The 14,216-nt window shown below is 38.2% G+C and overlaps 1 protein-coding gene across 5 annotated transcripts in view; it reads right to left on the reverse strand.

Annotated features, from left to right (window-relative positions):
• The window catches only part of ACYP2 (acylphosphatase 2), a 219,702-nt gene that overhangs the window by 191,236 nt on the left and 14,250 nt on the right, over window positions 1-14,216 (reverse strand). Inside the window, exon 1 of one of the 5 annotated variants that reach the window (XM_072937746.1) lies at window positions 11,609-11,623. The exons of the other annotated variants lie outside the window; for them this stretch is intronic. The gene's annotated coding sequence lies outside the window, so the exon portion shown is untranslated. Of the gene's footprint in view, window positions 1-11,608; window positions 11,624-14,216 lie in introns of those variants that run through there. 5 annotated transcript variants of the gene reach the window in all.

Here is a 14,216-nt window from a genome sequence, read left to right on the forward strand (position 1 = left end):
AGACATAGTAAACAATCTTATGGTTACCAGGGGAAAGGGAGTGGGAAGGGATAAATCTGGGAGTTTGAGATTTGCAAATGTTAACCACTATATATAAAAATAGATTAAAAACAAATTTCTTCTGTATAGCACAGGGAACTATATTCAATATCTTATAATAACCTTTTATGAAAATGAGTGTGTGTGTGTGTGTGTGTGTGTGTGTGTGTATACATATATGCGTGTTGGGATATTGTTCTATATACCAGAAATTGACACCCTGTAACTGACTATACTTCAATTTAAATTTTTTTTTAAATTTTTTAAAAGAACACAGAATTTTACAGAAACAAATGCAGAGAGTATGGCAGACTGTCTCCATGAAACAGAAAGGCGAGACTCTACTATCTCTATCTTTTCGACTGTATGCTTTCTAGTCTCCTTCTGCTTCTTCCTCCCGCTTACTCATCAGTTTGCCCATTAGGACTGTCAGTCCTGACTCTAAATAACTTTCAGTTCAAGCCTCCGGCACCATCTTACTGTGGATTCTTTAAGTCTCAGTTCATATTCTCAGGAGAGAACCCGACTGGACCAGTCTTTGGATGGGTCCCCAGGGTCAGGAGTCCATCTCTGGTTCAGTTATCTGTTACCTGGACAGAGAGAGAGTCTTTAATATGATATTTCAGGGACTGTGAGAGAAACGAAGAAGGAAAGTTGGGCAGGGCAGGCAAACTGACCAAGAGATCTGCTAAACTGACTGGTGGGAGAGAATCTCAGGTTCAGCTGAGAGGCCTCTATTGTTTGCACAAGATGTCAAGTACTTTCCCTTCTCTAAAGGTAGTGCTTTTCTGAACATGTTAAAGCATTGAGAAACCAGTTCTGCCAGCCTTGAGCTATGATCTACCTCCAGACTACATGAGTTGGAGAAAAATCCACCGAGGTTGAAGAAGCAGGTCTGTTCCCAGCATTGCTGTGCATTCCCTACCCCAACCGCACGTACATGAGCCTGGAGAAGGGAGTTCCTAACCCTCAAATGAAGGAATTTTTAAGAGAATCATTTGGAGAGCTTGACTTGTGTCTCTTGGAATTTGGGGGTACATGGGAATTGTAGTCTTATTCTGAAAAGTCTAAAAGTGAAAGACTGGCTACATCAGCTAGAGATGGCAGAGCAGAGGAAGGGAGAGAAGGGCAGAAGGAGACAGAGAGATGCAGTCCCAGAAGTAAACTACATTCACATTGATGTGGAAGGGGGAATAGGGCTTGAACAAAGTAGGATCCTGCAGGAGGAAGTTGGCCTTTAAAAGGTCCTTGCTCCTTTTCAGAGTAACGCTGTATCAAATGCGGACCGCTAACATGATGGACTAGACTTTTCACTATCTAAGAATTACCTAAAAGGTATGAGATCTGCCCAAGATTTTATCCTAGTGATATAAGAAAAAGTGGGGTGCAAGGGGATGGCCATGTCCCAGGTGTCAGTTGAGTGCCTGGGATGCGCCCCACCAAGTTAGGGTCCTTGGCTTCAAGCAGGAAAGAATTCAAAAGCAAGCCATAGTTGAGTAAAAGTAAATTTGTTTCAAGAGATATACATGGGGCAGGGAAGTGGGGGAGGGTGTCAAAGTAAAGTTAGATACACACTCCACAGACAAAGTACGGACCATCTAGGAAGGCAAGAGAGAGCAACCTCCTGGAGAGGTATTGCTAGTTTTCATATGCTAATAAGTGAGAGGATTATTCCAACTACTTCGAGGAAGAGGTGGGGATTCCTGAGAATTGGGCCACCTCCCTCTCTTTGACCTTTCAGGGTTAGCTTTGGAACTGTCCTGGAGCCTATGGGTGTGTCATTCACCATGCTAGTACATTATAATGTGCATAATGAAGCTCAAGATCCACTGGAGGTCAAATCTCCTGCCACCTTGGGCCTCCAGGTCTATTGGGAGTTGACTTTTCCACCATCTTGGTGCTAACTGCTGTGTCATTCCCTTAACGGCTGTGTCCTGCCCCCTTCCATCCTGTCTCACAAGGTCTGAAGAACGGTGAATCTTCAGAGCTGGTTTAAAGGGAGAATTGCAGGGGAGGGTCTTGCCTGCACCCTACTAAATCCAACATGTTCTTTAAAACAGCTACATTTGCCAAATTATGTCATCCCAATTGTGGTTACAGATTCTAGGCGGCTGATTAATTGGAGAACAGTCTAGCAGCCTAAAAACAGAACTTGGAATTAAAGATTTGTTCATTTTTCAACTTCTATTTTTTTCCCTTGAGATAAAATTGTGCTTCATTTGGAGTTTAGAACCCAACAAAAAGCTCTCTAGATGCTCCAATGAATTAGACCTTCAGGAAATGGATATATGAATCAAGAAAGAATGACAGGAGATGAGGGAAAGAGAGAAATATTCTCATTTCTATAAAAGCCACACAAGATTTTCTACTGCAAGTTTATGACAGACTGGAGAATGGAGAAGCTAGCCGAATAGTATCATGTACTTTGAGATCATTAGGTGAAATGTAATACTTACAGCCTCAATTTATCTCAGTTAAACTAGTAAAGATGAGTATGACTCCAGCCCCACCCTTATCTTCACCAAAGGAGCCCATAAGCTGAGGAAGGAAGCCAGCCACACAAACCAAAGGTTTACATCCCCAGGTGTGCCCCACCTGCCTGGATTCTGCTAAGCTTCTTAGAAGTTCCACTGTAACCACAACCACAGATTCTTATCCAGTGTCCCAGGTGTTACTTTGATTAGTAAACAATTCTCATTTCTCATGCTAACTGTTAAATTAATTCATTCAAAAAAATTTTTTTTCTTGTAGTGCCTTCTCTGTTTGGCAGTGTTCAATCAATATACTCATAAACTCTTTTGAAACTTATATTTGAGCTTGTGGCAGTACACATAATAAATAATTAATCCATTAAAATATATCAGATGATGATAAATGTTATATTAACTAAACAATGGCATGGGAAAGGAACAGGTTGCTTAGAGGGTTGGGATTTAAAAAAGAGGGTCTTTATCCAGAAGATGTGGTATCTTTATACAATGGAATACTATTCAGCCATAAAATGACGACATAACACCATTTGCAGCAACATGGATGTTCCTGGAGGATGTAATTCTAAGTGAAGTAAGCCAGAAAGAGAAAGAAAAATACCATATGAGATCACTCATATGTGGAAACTTAAAAAAAAAAAACATAAATACAAAATAGAAACAGGCACAGATATAGAAGACAAATTTGTGGTTGCCAAGGTGGCAGGGGGTGGGAAGGGACAGACTGGGAGTTCAAAATTTGTAGATACTGACAGGCATATGCAGAATAGATAAACAAGATTATACTATACAGCACAGGGAAATATATACAAGATCTTGTGGTAGCTCACAGCAAAAAAAAAAGTGACAATGTATATATGTATGTTCATGTATAACTGAAAAATTGTGCTCTACACTGGACTTTGACACAACATTGTAAAATGACTATAACTCAATAAAAAAAAGTAAAATAAAATAAAATAGCGGGTCAGAGAAGGCCTCCTAAAGGTGACATTTTGAGCAAACATGTGAAAGAGGTGAGGCCCCCTGCCACATAGACATATTTGGGGAAAGCATTCCAGACAAAGACAATACAAGTCTTGAGGTAGGAGCATCTTGACATAGTCAAGGGACAGCAAGAAGTTAGTGTAGCAGGTGCAGAGGGAGAGAGATTGTGAAAGATGAAGTCAGAGAAGGAAGAAAGGCCAGATCACTCCAGGCCTTGTAGGCTACTGTGAAGACTTTGGCTTTTACTCTGAATGAGATGGGAAGCCATTTGAGGGCCAAGGAGTGACATGACCTGACCTGTTTCAATGGGATCATTCTGGCTGCTGGTTAAGAAAGATGATAAGGGATAGGGAGTGCCAGGGACAGCCTACCAGCTGGGAGGTTCTTGAAATTGTCCAGGCCAGAGATTATGGAGGCAAGGACTGTGGGTCAAGGTGGCAGTAGACGAAATGACTGTAAGCAGCTAGGGTTGGGGGTGGGTGGGGTCCCAGAGAAAGAAAACCAGGCATGGCTTTCTTGACATAGAGAAGCCATTTTGGGCCCAAGTCATTTTGTAGTTTAAGCCTGGACACAATGTTTGCTCTTGAACAAGTCTCAGTAATTAATGATCTTAAGGGAACAAAAGAATGCAGAGACAAATGACTGTTACTGGGTAAAAGAACTAATAATAGCAAAGACAAAATATCAGTTTTAAAGACTCCCAGTTCTGTTTCAGTGGTAAAGATTAGCCTGAAGCACTCGACCACCAGACCAACTGGAACCCTAGGAATGATGATGTTGACCTTTTCTGTCTCTCATGACTTCAGTCAACTAAAGCTTGGACTCTCTTGACTGCCCAAGCCCCTTCATGAGAATGCATGTACCCTTAGCTTAAAACTTCCCCAATTTTGCTGTTTGGGGAGACATTGCTTTGGGAAAGATCCCTGGTCTTCTCCTTACTTGCTGCAAGTAATAAACCCTTCCTTCTCTGGATCTTTGGTTTGGTTGTGTCTTTTGGCTTGACTGACGCCCACCAAGAGACAAACCCAGTTTTTAGGTAACATGCGGACAGAAGGAGAAACCAGATTCTGATAAATAACTCCCTGAATGTCATAGTAAGAGGTACAGTGTTACGCTTTTATTTGGCATGGCAAAAATAGAAAGGCAAATGCAAAACAAATTTAAATTCCACCCTACTAAGGGGAAATGGACTATTTATTTCAGGAGTATTTTAAATCAGTAAAATCTTTAGGTACTTCTCAAGTACAAAAACTCTAAGATATAGATTCTCTGAAAATTAGAAGAGCCTTGAAACCATTTAAAACTCAGATCAAATTCTCTGAAAGTGTTTATGAATTTGACAAAGTGTACTCAAAGAGAAAATGCCTCAGAAAGAAAAAGAGATTAGATAAAAAAAAAGGAGATACACACAGAAAATAGCTGACAATGCACTTAGATGTCAGATTATCATCTGATGTTTCCAATAAAGGTGTAGTACCAGAAGTATACAACCTCATAAGCTAGCTCATTGCTAAATGACACAGACCATTTTCTAAAGAGGAGAAGCCAATCAGTAGAAATAAAGAGAGACAGAAAAGCAAACTATAGCATTAAGTGTTTGTGACTTTCAAAGAGATTAATCACTACATAATAGAAGTCTCCCCCCATTATTCTTATTTTTATGAGAGAGAGAGAGAAGGAGAGAGAGCAGGAGCACGTGCATGCCCACCAGAAGGCAACTGGAAAAAATGCTATGTATTCATGACAGATAAGAGAATACAAATCTGAGAATGGAGGAAGCAGAGACATTTTTGAAATGTCATCAAAGAGTGCCAATGAATATTATTTCTGCCAGGGAACAGCATGGGAATGTTTTATTCAAGAATATCCAAGGAAATAAAAATTACATTTAAATGGAACATGTGTCAGATACGTCAAAAAATTTTAACGAAAAATAGAAAAGCAGCTTCTGGGAATAAAATTGTTGTATTTCTATTCTGGGCATAAAATGTTATACTACATATATGCTCATAATAAATAATTACATATTTAACAGCTTGGTTTTCAATATTAAAATGAGGCAAGCCAAACAACAAAGATTTAACAATTTTTTGAGACATTGCATTTGACTTTGTCATCAATTAGCCGTAATTATTAGCAATGCAACAAGTCTTTAAGCCTTTGTTTGTTCCTCACCTTTCTCCAAAGTAAAATAAAGGGGATTTCCTCTCCAAAGTGAGGTGAGAAAGAGAGAGAAAAAAGAGGGAGAGAGAGAGAGAATGAGCAATAGATTACATAGTTTCCTTTGAAATGTTTACATACCCTCTTCCCAATCCTTTATGTTCCTTGATAACCTCAGGGACTTCCCTCTTTTTCACCAATAACATCATCCTTGACAATTTCAACATCTCTGTCCACGACCCATTGACAAAGTGACCTCACATTTTCTCAGCCTTACTGGCTTCTTACTACCTACCTTTCTCTGATATCAAATCTGCTCAACCTTCCAGATTTTAAACTGAAATGCCCATCCCCAGCCAACACCTCTTGCCTCATCACTTCTCCCATTCTATTGATCCTGGTATTTGTCCTCAGAGCAACATAAATTCCATCAACCCTCAACCAGCAGTGTTGTGGTTAAGACTACAGATTTAATTGATTAATTTTTATTTATTATTTTAATTTATTTTCAAGGCTACAGATTTTATTTTTTTTAATTTTTTTAAAATTGAAGGATAGTCAGTTTGCAATGTTGTGTCAATTTCTGTTGTACAAAGGCTACAGATTTTAGAATGAAACTACCTAGGTTTAAATCCTGACTCTGCCCTTCACTAGCTGAGTGACCAGGGATGAGTTACTTAATCCCTCTATGCCCTAAATTCCTCACAGGATTCCTGTGAAGCTTAAATGAGATAATCCACATTACCCTGGTACATATTAAATACGTGATGAACATTAGCCAGTAGCACCAGTATTTCGTTTGGCTTTACTTGTCCTCTGTAGAGCCTGGTCACCATAGTCATCCTGGCTCTCTCTCATTCTGGTTAGTACTAGTCCCTTTCATTATTCACTTTTCTCATCTCAGCTCCTTGATTGAAACTTTGATTACTTCCTGGATCTTGCTGGATCCTGACTTTAGACCACCGGGGATACTCAGGATTTTTTAAATAATTAATCTCTCCTTGAGTCCTTATTCCATTTCTCACAATTGTTATTCTAAATCACCTCTACTTTCCTCAAGTCCCATATCTTCCCCTGCCTGAAATATTTTTATGACATGAGGTTGTTTCCAACTTTACTGAGAAGACAGAAACCACCCTGTTGACAGAAAATGCTTCCCTTATACCCTTATTCCTTTCCACACAGAGGGAACTCAATGGATTTAACTCTTGGCTTCTCTGCCTCTGTACTCTATGTTAGGGAAAGTGCAATGACTTACCTGGTTGGTAAATTTGTGAAAAGAAACCAGCACTCCCTAACCAGCCTTTAGATCACTTGGTAGCCAGCCAGTTCACACAGCCTGAACCAATAGCTCTGTCCCTGGATACGAGGTGCTCAGGAGGCCAGCTCCACTCCTGTAAGGCCTGGGGAAATCTACAGTTTAGAATGGGAGTATAATCCTGAAATTTGAAGACCTTTAATCATATAGATGATGAGGAATATTGAAAAATCAAAACCAAAACTGGGAATGTAGAGGAGCTATATGAATTAACAGATATGAGTAGACTTTAGTGTGTGGGCAGAATGTTTTGACCTTGGCAGTTGTATGCACTTTTGACAACTGCAGTCTGGGAAAGAGGCTGTAAGTCTCAGAGTATGTGGTACTCTAACCATAGGAAGCAACTATAGTTTATGGCAGCTTGGTCGATAGGTGAGTGGGTATTTTTACAAAGGCAGGCTTCAGCAAAGGCTTGTGAACCATATGTCCCTTGTCTTGGGCACATGACGTGTAAGTTGTCCCTGCATCCTCTGAAAGGTGAGGCCATACAGGTAAACACTGTGCACGTGCAAAGGCTAGATGGTGGTGAGATTAGATCCTTTTAGGCATTTGTTGTTTTTAAACTACAGGTCAAGATTTGGATGCCCTTCAGAGAACTAAACAAGTTCTAACTTTCAGTTGTTAATGGCATTCAGACAAGTGAAAAATTAAAGGGACTAACTTTATGAACTTGGCTTGTCCACAGACTCAGGAGTAGAAAATATTATAAGAATTACTGGCAACTTGGTGGTTATAGATGGGCATGCAGGAATTTCTGTGCCCTGTGGGAACATAACTGAGAAGTTTATGAAATTCAAAAACAGAGGAGAAACATAGTGTCTCAGAGAGCACTTGGCAAAGGTATTGATTCTCACTACAGTCTAGAGTCCTAGGGGCACAGGCTTTAGAAACATGAACACCAGTTTTGGAATCTGCTGCTGCTGATTATTCAGGTGAAACAAAGGCAAGAATAAGACAAAAACCTATGCTACTCTCAGAAAATTAGGAATAGAGTTTAACTTCCTCAATTTGATCAAGAATATCTATTTAAAAAAAAAACTTACATGTAACACAATTCTTAAAAGTGAGAAAATGGAAGCTTTCCCACTACATGAAGAGCAAGTCAAGGATGTGCTCTCTTATTACTCCTTTTCAACATCATACTGGAAGTCCTAGCTAATACAATAAGACAGGAAAAGGAAATAAAAGGTATGCAGATTGAGAAGGAAGAAATAAAACTGTCTTGTTCACAGAAGACATGATTGTCAACGTAGAAAATCCAAACTAATCAACAAAATAAGTCCTGGAAATGACAAGCAATTATAGCAAGGATTGTAGGATACACAGTTAGTATACAATAGTCAATTGCTTTCTTATTTACCAGCAAAGAAGAAGTGAAATTTGAAATTAAAAACACAGTATTATTTACATTAGCATCCAAAATAATTAAAATGTTTAGATATAAAACCTAACAAAATATGTAAAAGACCTGTGTAAGTAAAACTACAGAATTCTGATGAAATACAGCAAAGAATTAAATAAATGAGAGTTATACCATGTTCATAGGTAGGAAGACTCAATATTGTCAAGATGTCAATTCTTCCCAACCTGATTTATATATTCAACACAATCCCAATCAAAACCCCAGCAAGTTGTTTTGTGGATATTGACAAGCTTATTCTGAAGTTGATATGGAAGCAAAGACACAGAATAGCCAATTCAATATTGAAGAAGAATAAAGTTAGAGGACTGACACGACCTGACTTCAAGACTGACTATAAAGACAGAATAATTAAGACAGTGTGGTTATATGTCAATTACATCTCAAAAAAACTTGAATGGAAAAAAAAGAGTAGATTACTGGCAAAAGAATTTTAAAAATTGATGAATGGAACAGAATAGACCCACATAAACATAACCAGTTGATCTTTGCCAAAGGGACAATGATAATACAATGGAGAAAAGACAGTTTTTTCAACAAATGGCTCTGGAACAACTGAATATCCACATCCAAAAGAAAGAATCTAGACACAGATTTTACACCTTTCACAAAAACTAACTCAAAATAGATTATAAACCCAAATGTAAAGCACAAAATTATAAAATACCTAGAAGATAACCTAGGGGAAAACCTAGATGGCCTTGGGTGTGGTGGTGACTTTTTAGATATATCATCAAAGGTGTTATCCATGAAAGAAATAAGTGATAGCTGGATTTCATTAAAATTAAAAATTTCTGCTTTATGAAAGACACTGTCAAGAGAATGAGAAGACAAGCCAAAGGCTGGGAGAAAAATACTTGCAAAAGACACATCTGATAAAAGACTGAAATATATACAAAGAACTCTTAAAACTCAGCAATAGGAAAATGAACAACCTAATTTAAAATGGGTAAGAGACTTGGACACCTCACTAAAGAAAATATACAGATGGCAAAAAAGCTTATGAAAAGCTGCTCAATGTAATAAGTCATTAGGGAATTGTAAATTAAAACAGCAATGGCATGCCACTACACACCTATTAGAAGGGCCAAAATCCAGAACAATGACAACACAAAATTCTGGCAAGGATGTGGAGCAATAGGAAACCTCATTGCTGTTAGGAATGCAAAACGGAATCTCTATTTTGTAAGACAGTTTAGTAGGATCTTACAAAACTAAACATACGCTTGCCATATGACTCAGCACTTGGTATTGGTATTTACCCAAAGGAATTGAAAACTTTATGTTCACACCAAAACCTGCACACAGATGTTTAGAGCAGTTTTATTCATAATTATCAAAACTTAGAAGCAAGCAAGATATCCTTTGGTAGGTGAATGGATAAACCAATTGTGGTATATCCAGGCAATGGAACATCATTTAGCACTAAAAAGGAATGAGCTGTCAAGTCGTGGAAAGACATAGAGGTACCCTAAATGTATAATACCAAGTGAAAAAAGCCCATCTGAAAAGGTTACATATTGTACAACTCCAACTATGACATTCTGGAAGAGGCAAAACTCTGGAGACAGTGAAAAGATCAGTGGTTGCTGGGAGTCAGGCAGAAGAGAGGAATGAATATGCAAAGCACAGAGGATTTTTAGAGCAGTGGAACAATTCTGTATGATACAATAATAGTGGATAAATGTCATTATACATTTGCCCAAACCTATAGAATGTGCAACACCAAGAGTGAACCCTAAGGTAAACTATGGACTTTGGGTGATAATGATGTATCAATGTAGGATCATCCATTATAACCAATGTACCACTCTGGTGCAGGATTGCTAGTGGGGCAGGCTGTGCATGTGTAGGGTTAGGGGGTGTATGGTTACTCTAGGTACTTTCCACTCAGTTTTACTGTGAACTTAAAACTATTCCAAAAATAAAGTCAGTTAAAAACACCTATGCTAGGAAGGAGGTTTCCTTTGACTAACAGGGTATTTTTAAAAATTCTTAGGTCTCATCTCAAATCCACTGAGTAATTACTACCAGAATGGGATATAGGAAAAAATATTTTTAATAACTGTATTCAGTTATTAAAAAATTATAAGCACTCAGGTGATTATTTTGATGAGACAAGTTTGGGAAACACTGGTTTAAGCTATTACATAGCTTAAATGGCCAAGGACTTAACTTTTTGGCTCACAAGGTATTACACAAGCAGTATTAGTAAGCAGAGTTCATTCTAAATGTAGCAATCAAGGGCAAGAACTTGGAGTTCCAGGACAAGCTTATCCTTCCATGTTTCCTTTGAAGTTGGAAGGCCACATTACATGCTTTGGCCAATGGTATGTGAATGGAAGTGATGTGAGTGGAAGAGATGTGCACTACTCCCAGGCAGAAATTTCAAAAGCCAGGGAAAAACTTGTCACATTCCCTTGTCCCTGTTGTGGTGATCATGGAAAAACTTACGGAGATTGTGTCATCCTAGCTCATGATGTGAACACAGTGTGAACAGAACTCTCTGCCGACTCATGATGAATGTGTAGTATGAGTGAAAAGTAAACTGCTGTTGTTTCAAGCCACTAAGGCTTTGAGGCCTTTTGTCATTGGCAGCATAACCCAGCCTATCATGACTGGTACAGTCTTCAAACTCCACAAAATTCTAAGCTTCACAGAATACAACAAAATCTATCTCAAATGCTACTCTCTGAAAGGAGAGTTAATATGTAGCAAAATATCCCCCTAGAAATGGAAAGTACAAAGTGCCAAATTAAACGTCTCCTAATTAAGTTTATGTTCACAGGACATGGATTCCAGAAACCTATATCAGATCAACTGTCTTGGTAAAGCGAAAACTCAGAATTTCTCTCCCTCCCATGCCTGACTCCAGACCTGGTATTTGACTCCCTGACTCCTCTGACCGGGTATTTGACAACACTGATTAATGGGCTTTGGGAACATATTTTGCCTGAAAGAACTACACCAGAGGCTGAGACTTTTTCTAGACTTGATGAGTTTTGGGTCAGTGCTGTAATATTTGTGTGTCTTATTCACTTTTTTGACTCTCTAGAAACTCAGTAAGAGACTTGATGTTAATCTAATACAACTCAGCAAGAAAAATGAATAAAATAATGCCATTTGCAGCAATATGAATGGACCTGGAGGTAGTCATTCTAAGCGAAGTAAGTCAGAAAGAGAAAAGAAAAATACCGTATGATATCATGCATATGCGGAATCTAAAAAAGAAAAAGAAAAAAGAGAACACTAATGAACTCATCTACAAAACAGAAACAGACTTGCAGACATAGTAAACAATCTTATGGTTACCAGGGGGAAGTGGGTGGGAAGGGATAAATTTGGGAGTTTGAGATTTGCAAATGTTAACCACTATATGTAAAAATAGATTGTATAGAACAGGGAACTATATTCAATACCTTGTGATAACCTTTAATGAAAAAGAATATGAAAACGAGTATATGTATGTATATGCATGACGGGGACATTATGCTGTACACCAGAAATTGACACACTGTAACTGACTAATTAAAAAAAATCCTTCCGTGAAAAAATAAATAAACGAATACAATTTCTGTGCAGCCTACAACTATTTACCAAAAATTCCAGCCCTACTTAAGCCTTAAGTACTCCTCTAATTAAGACTGAGTGCACCCAACCCCTATAACTTGTGGCCTTTCTCTTGCCTTTTGAAACAGCCTACACTCTGTGTAGTATGTAGTTCTGTAAATAAATCTATCTTTATTCAAATAAAAAGAGATTGAATGACATATGAAGTGAAAAGAATGAATTCTGGATATTAATTTCTCTGAAGTTTAAATCTCAAGGGCAAGAGAATCTGACTTCAGCCATTAATTTCTTTGGGCTTTAATTTGCAAGGGGTTTTAATATTTAGCCTTTCATTTTTCTTGGAAATTTGATAATGGGAGAGAATTTATGATCAAATGTAAAGGGTCGCTGTGTTGACTGCATTTTATTACCAAAGTATCTTAATGGTGCCATGTAGCTCATTGCAAGCTCTCTTACATGTAAAATTAGACAATATTACTGAATATAATTGGTATGGAAAATAGATGAGATGACAAATTCTCAGATTTGGAGTTTCTATAATTAATACTACCTGTGGTAGTTATAAAATGTGGCCTGTTTTAAGTCCTGTCCTAGCAACTTCTCTCTCATGCAGGGCTTAGTCCTGGAAGGAAGCTCAGGTTGGTTCTGAGAGTGCACAGAGCATGGACCATTCTAGTATCATCTCATCTTCCCACAGTTCCCTTCTGTTCACCTGAGAAATGTAGCCCACAAAGCTTCTCACCAATTTTGACTGCTAGCCTCAGATGAACTCTCTGAGCTTTATACACCAAATGGGACTCCTTTTTCTGGGGGCATCTTCTGGTAATTTGATGTTTTGTTTTGTTTTGGCTTTCTCTGCTTCTTTCTACATGTAAATCTTGTTGCTTTTATGATGTGTCCCCACCAATGTATACATGGGAGCTTACTGCTTGCTAAACTCGTTATGGATGTTCATGGGGTTTAAGTTTTGCTATCCAACTTGCTCTGTTTTTATAGGAAGATATGGGGATATTAAAAACTATGCCATTTCCAACTTCCCAGAATTCCCTTTGCTTTTTTCTTGACCCCTTCATGTAGCAAAGATAAACTATATGATCAAATTCCTTTTCATATTTATTCGACATTTTCTGTCCCCTACCCCAATTAAGTGTGACAATGTGAGTAGTTCTGGCTAGTGAAACATGAGTAGAAGTAACAGGTGTCACTTCACAGTGGTGGCAGTGACATTCTCTTGTATCACTCCCTTGTCTTTCTCTTCTCCTTCAGTCATGAGCATATAGCCTAAAGGTTAAAGCAGCCTGGATCAATGGGACTCAGCATGGAGGACAGCAATTTATAGTAGAGTTTGCATTAGCAAGAAAGAAACTTTTACGTTTTAAGTCACTATTCTTTTGGGGTTGCTGGTACAACATAAGCCCAGACTACCAACACTTCCCCACCTACTTCTTCTATTAATTATCCCCATTTTACCTCTTCCTCTGTAGATAGGCTCAAGTATCTCCTATCCAAAAGACAAACAAGCAAGCAAAAAAACTTGCCCTGATCTTCCTGTTTCTCAAATTATCATATATCTCCCTTCTCAATCACTGATATATTTCTGGAAAGAAAATCTGTATTTGCTACCTCCACTTCCTCACCACTCACTCAGTCCTTAATTCCTGGAAATCTGGCTTTTGCTTTCTTCTTTCTTTAGAAATCTTTTTTTAAACATTTTTTATTGATTTATAATCATTTTACAATGTTGTGTCAAATAGAAATCTTTTTTTTAAGATTATCAATGATCTCCTACTTTCTAAATCACACTCAATCCTGCTTAATCTCTCCTCTACCAAGGGCCCAAATCCTGGTCAAGTGGTTTTAAATCGTTTTATGATCACGGACCTCTTTGAGAATCAAATCAGATGAAAGCTATGGATCCTACTGCAAGAAAAATCACATACACATGAATACAAATTTATATATATTTCAAATAGTTTTTGATCATCAAGCTCCTCCAAAGACTGTCCATAATAGCCTAAACATCTCTGTACTTTGGGTGAAGAACTCTGCCCTCATCTGTACCTAAGAAAGAAACATAAAGTGAAGAGGGCCATTCGCTCCCACACAACAGTCACACGGGATATTCTTTCCTTTGCCGGTGTATTTTCCTGCATCACTCTGTAGATCTGTTTCTCTTCTATTGTTTGCATTTCTGTAGTGGCTTCTTACCAGCTATCTTCCCTCATTCATCTCT

The sequence above is a fragment of the Vicugna pacos genome, chromosome 15, assembly GCF_048564905.1.
Source record: "Vicugna pacos chromosome 15, VicPac4, whole genome shotgun sequence".
Lineage (NCBI taxonomy): Eukaryota > Metazoa > Chordata > Mammalia > Artiodactyla > Camelidae > Vicugna > Vicugna pacos.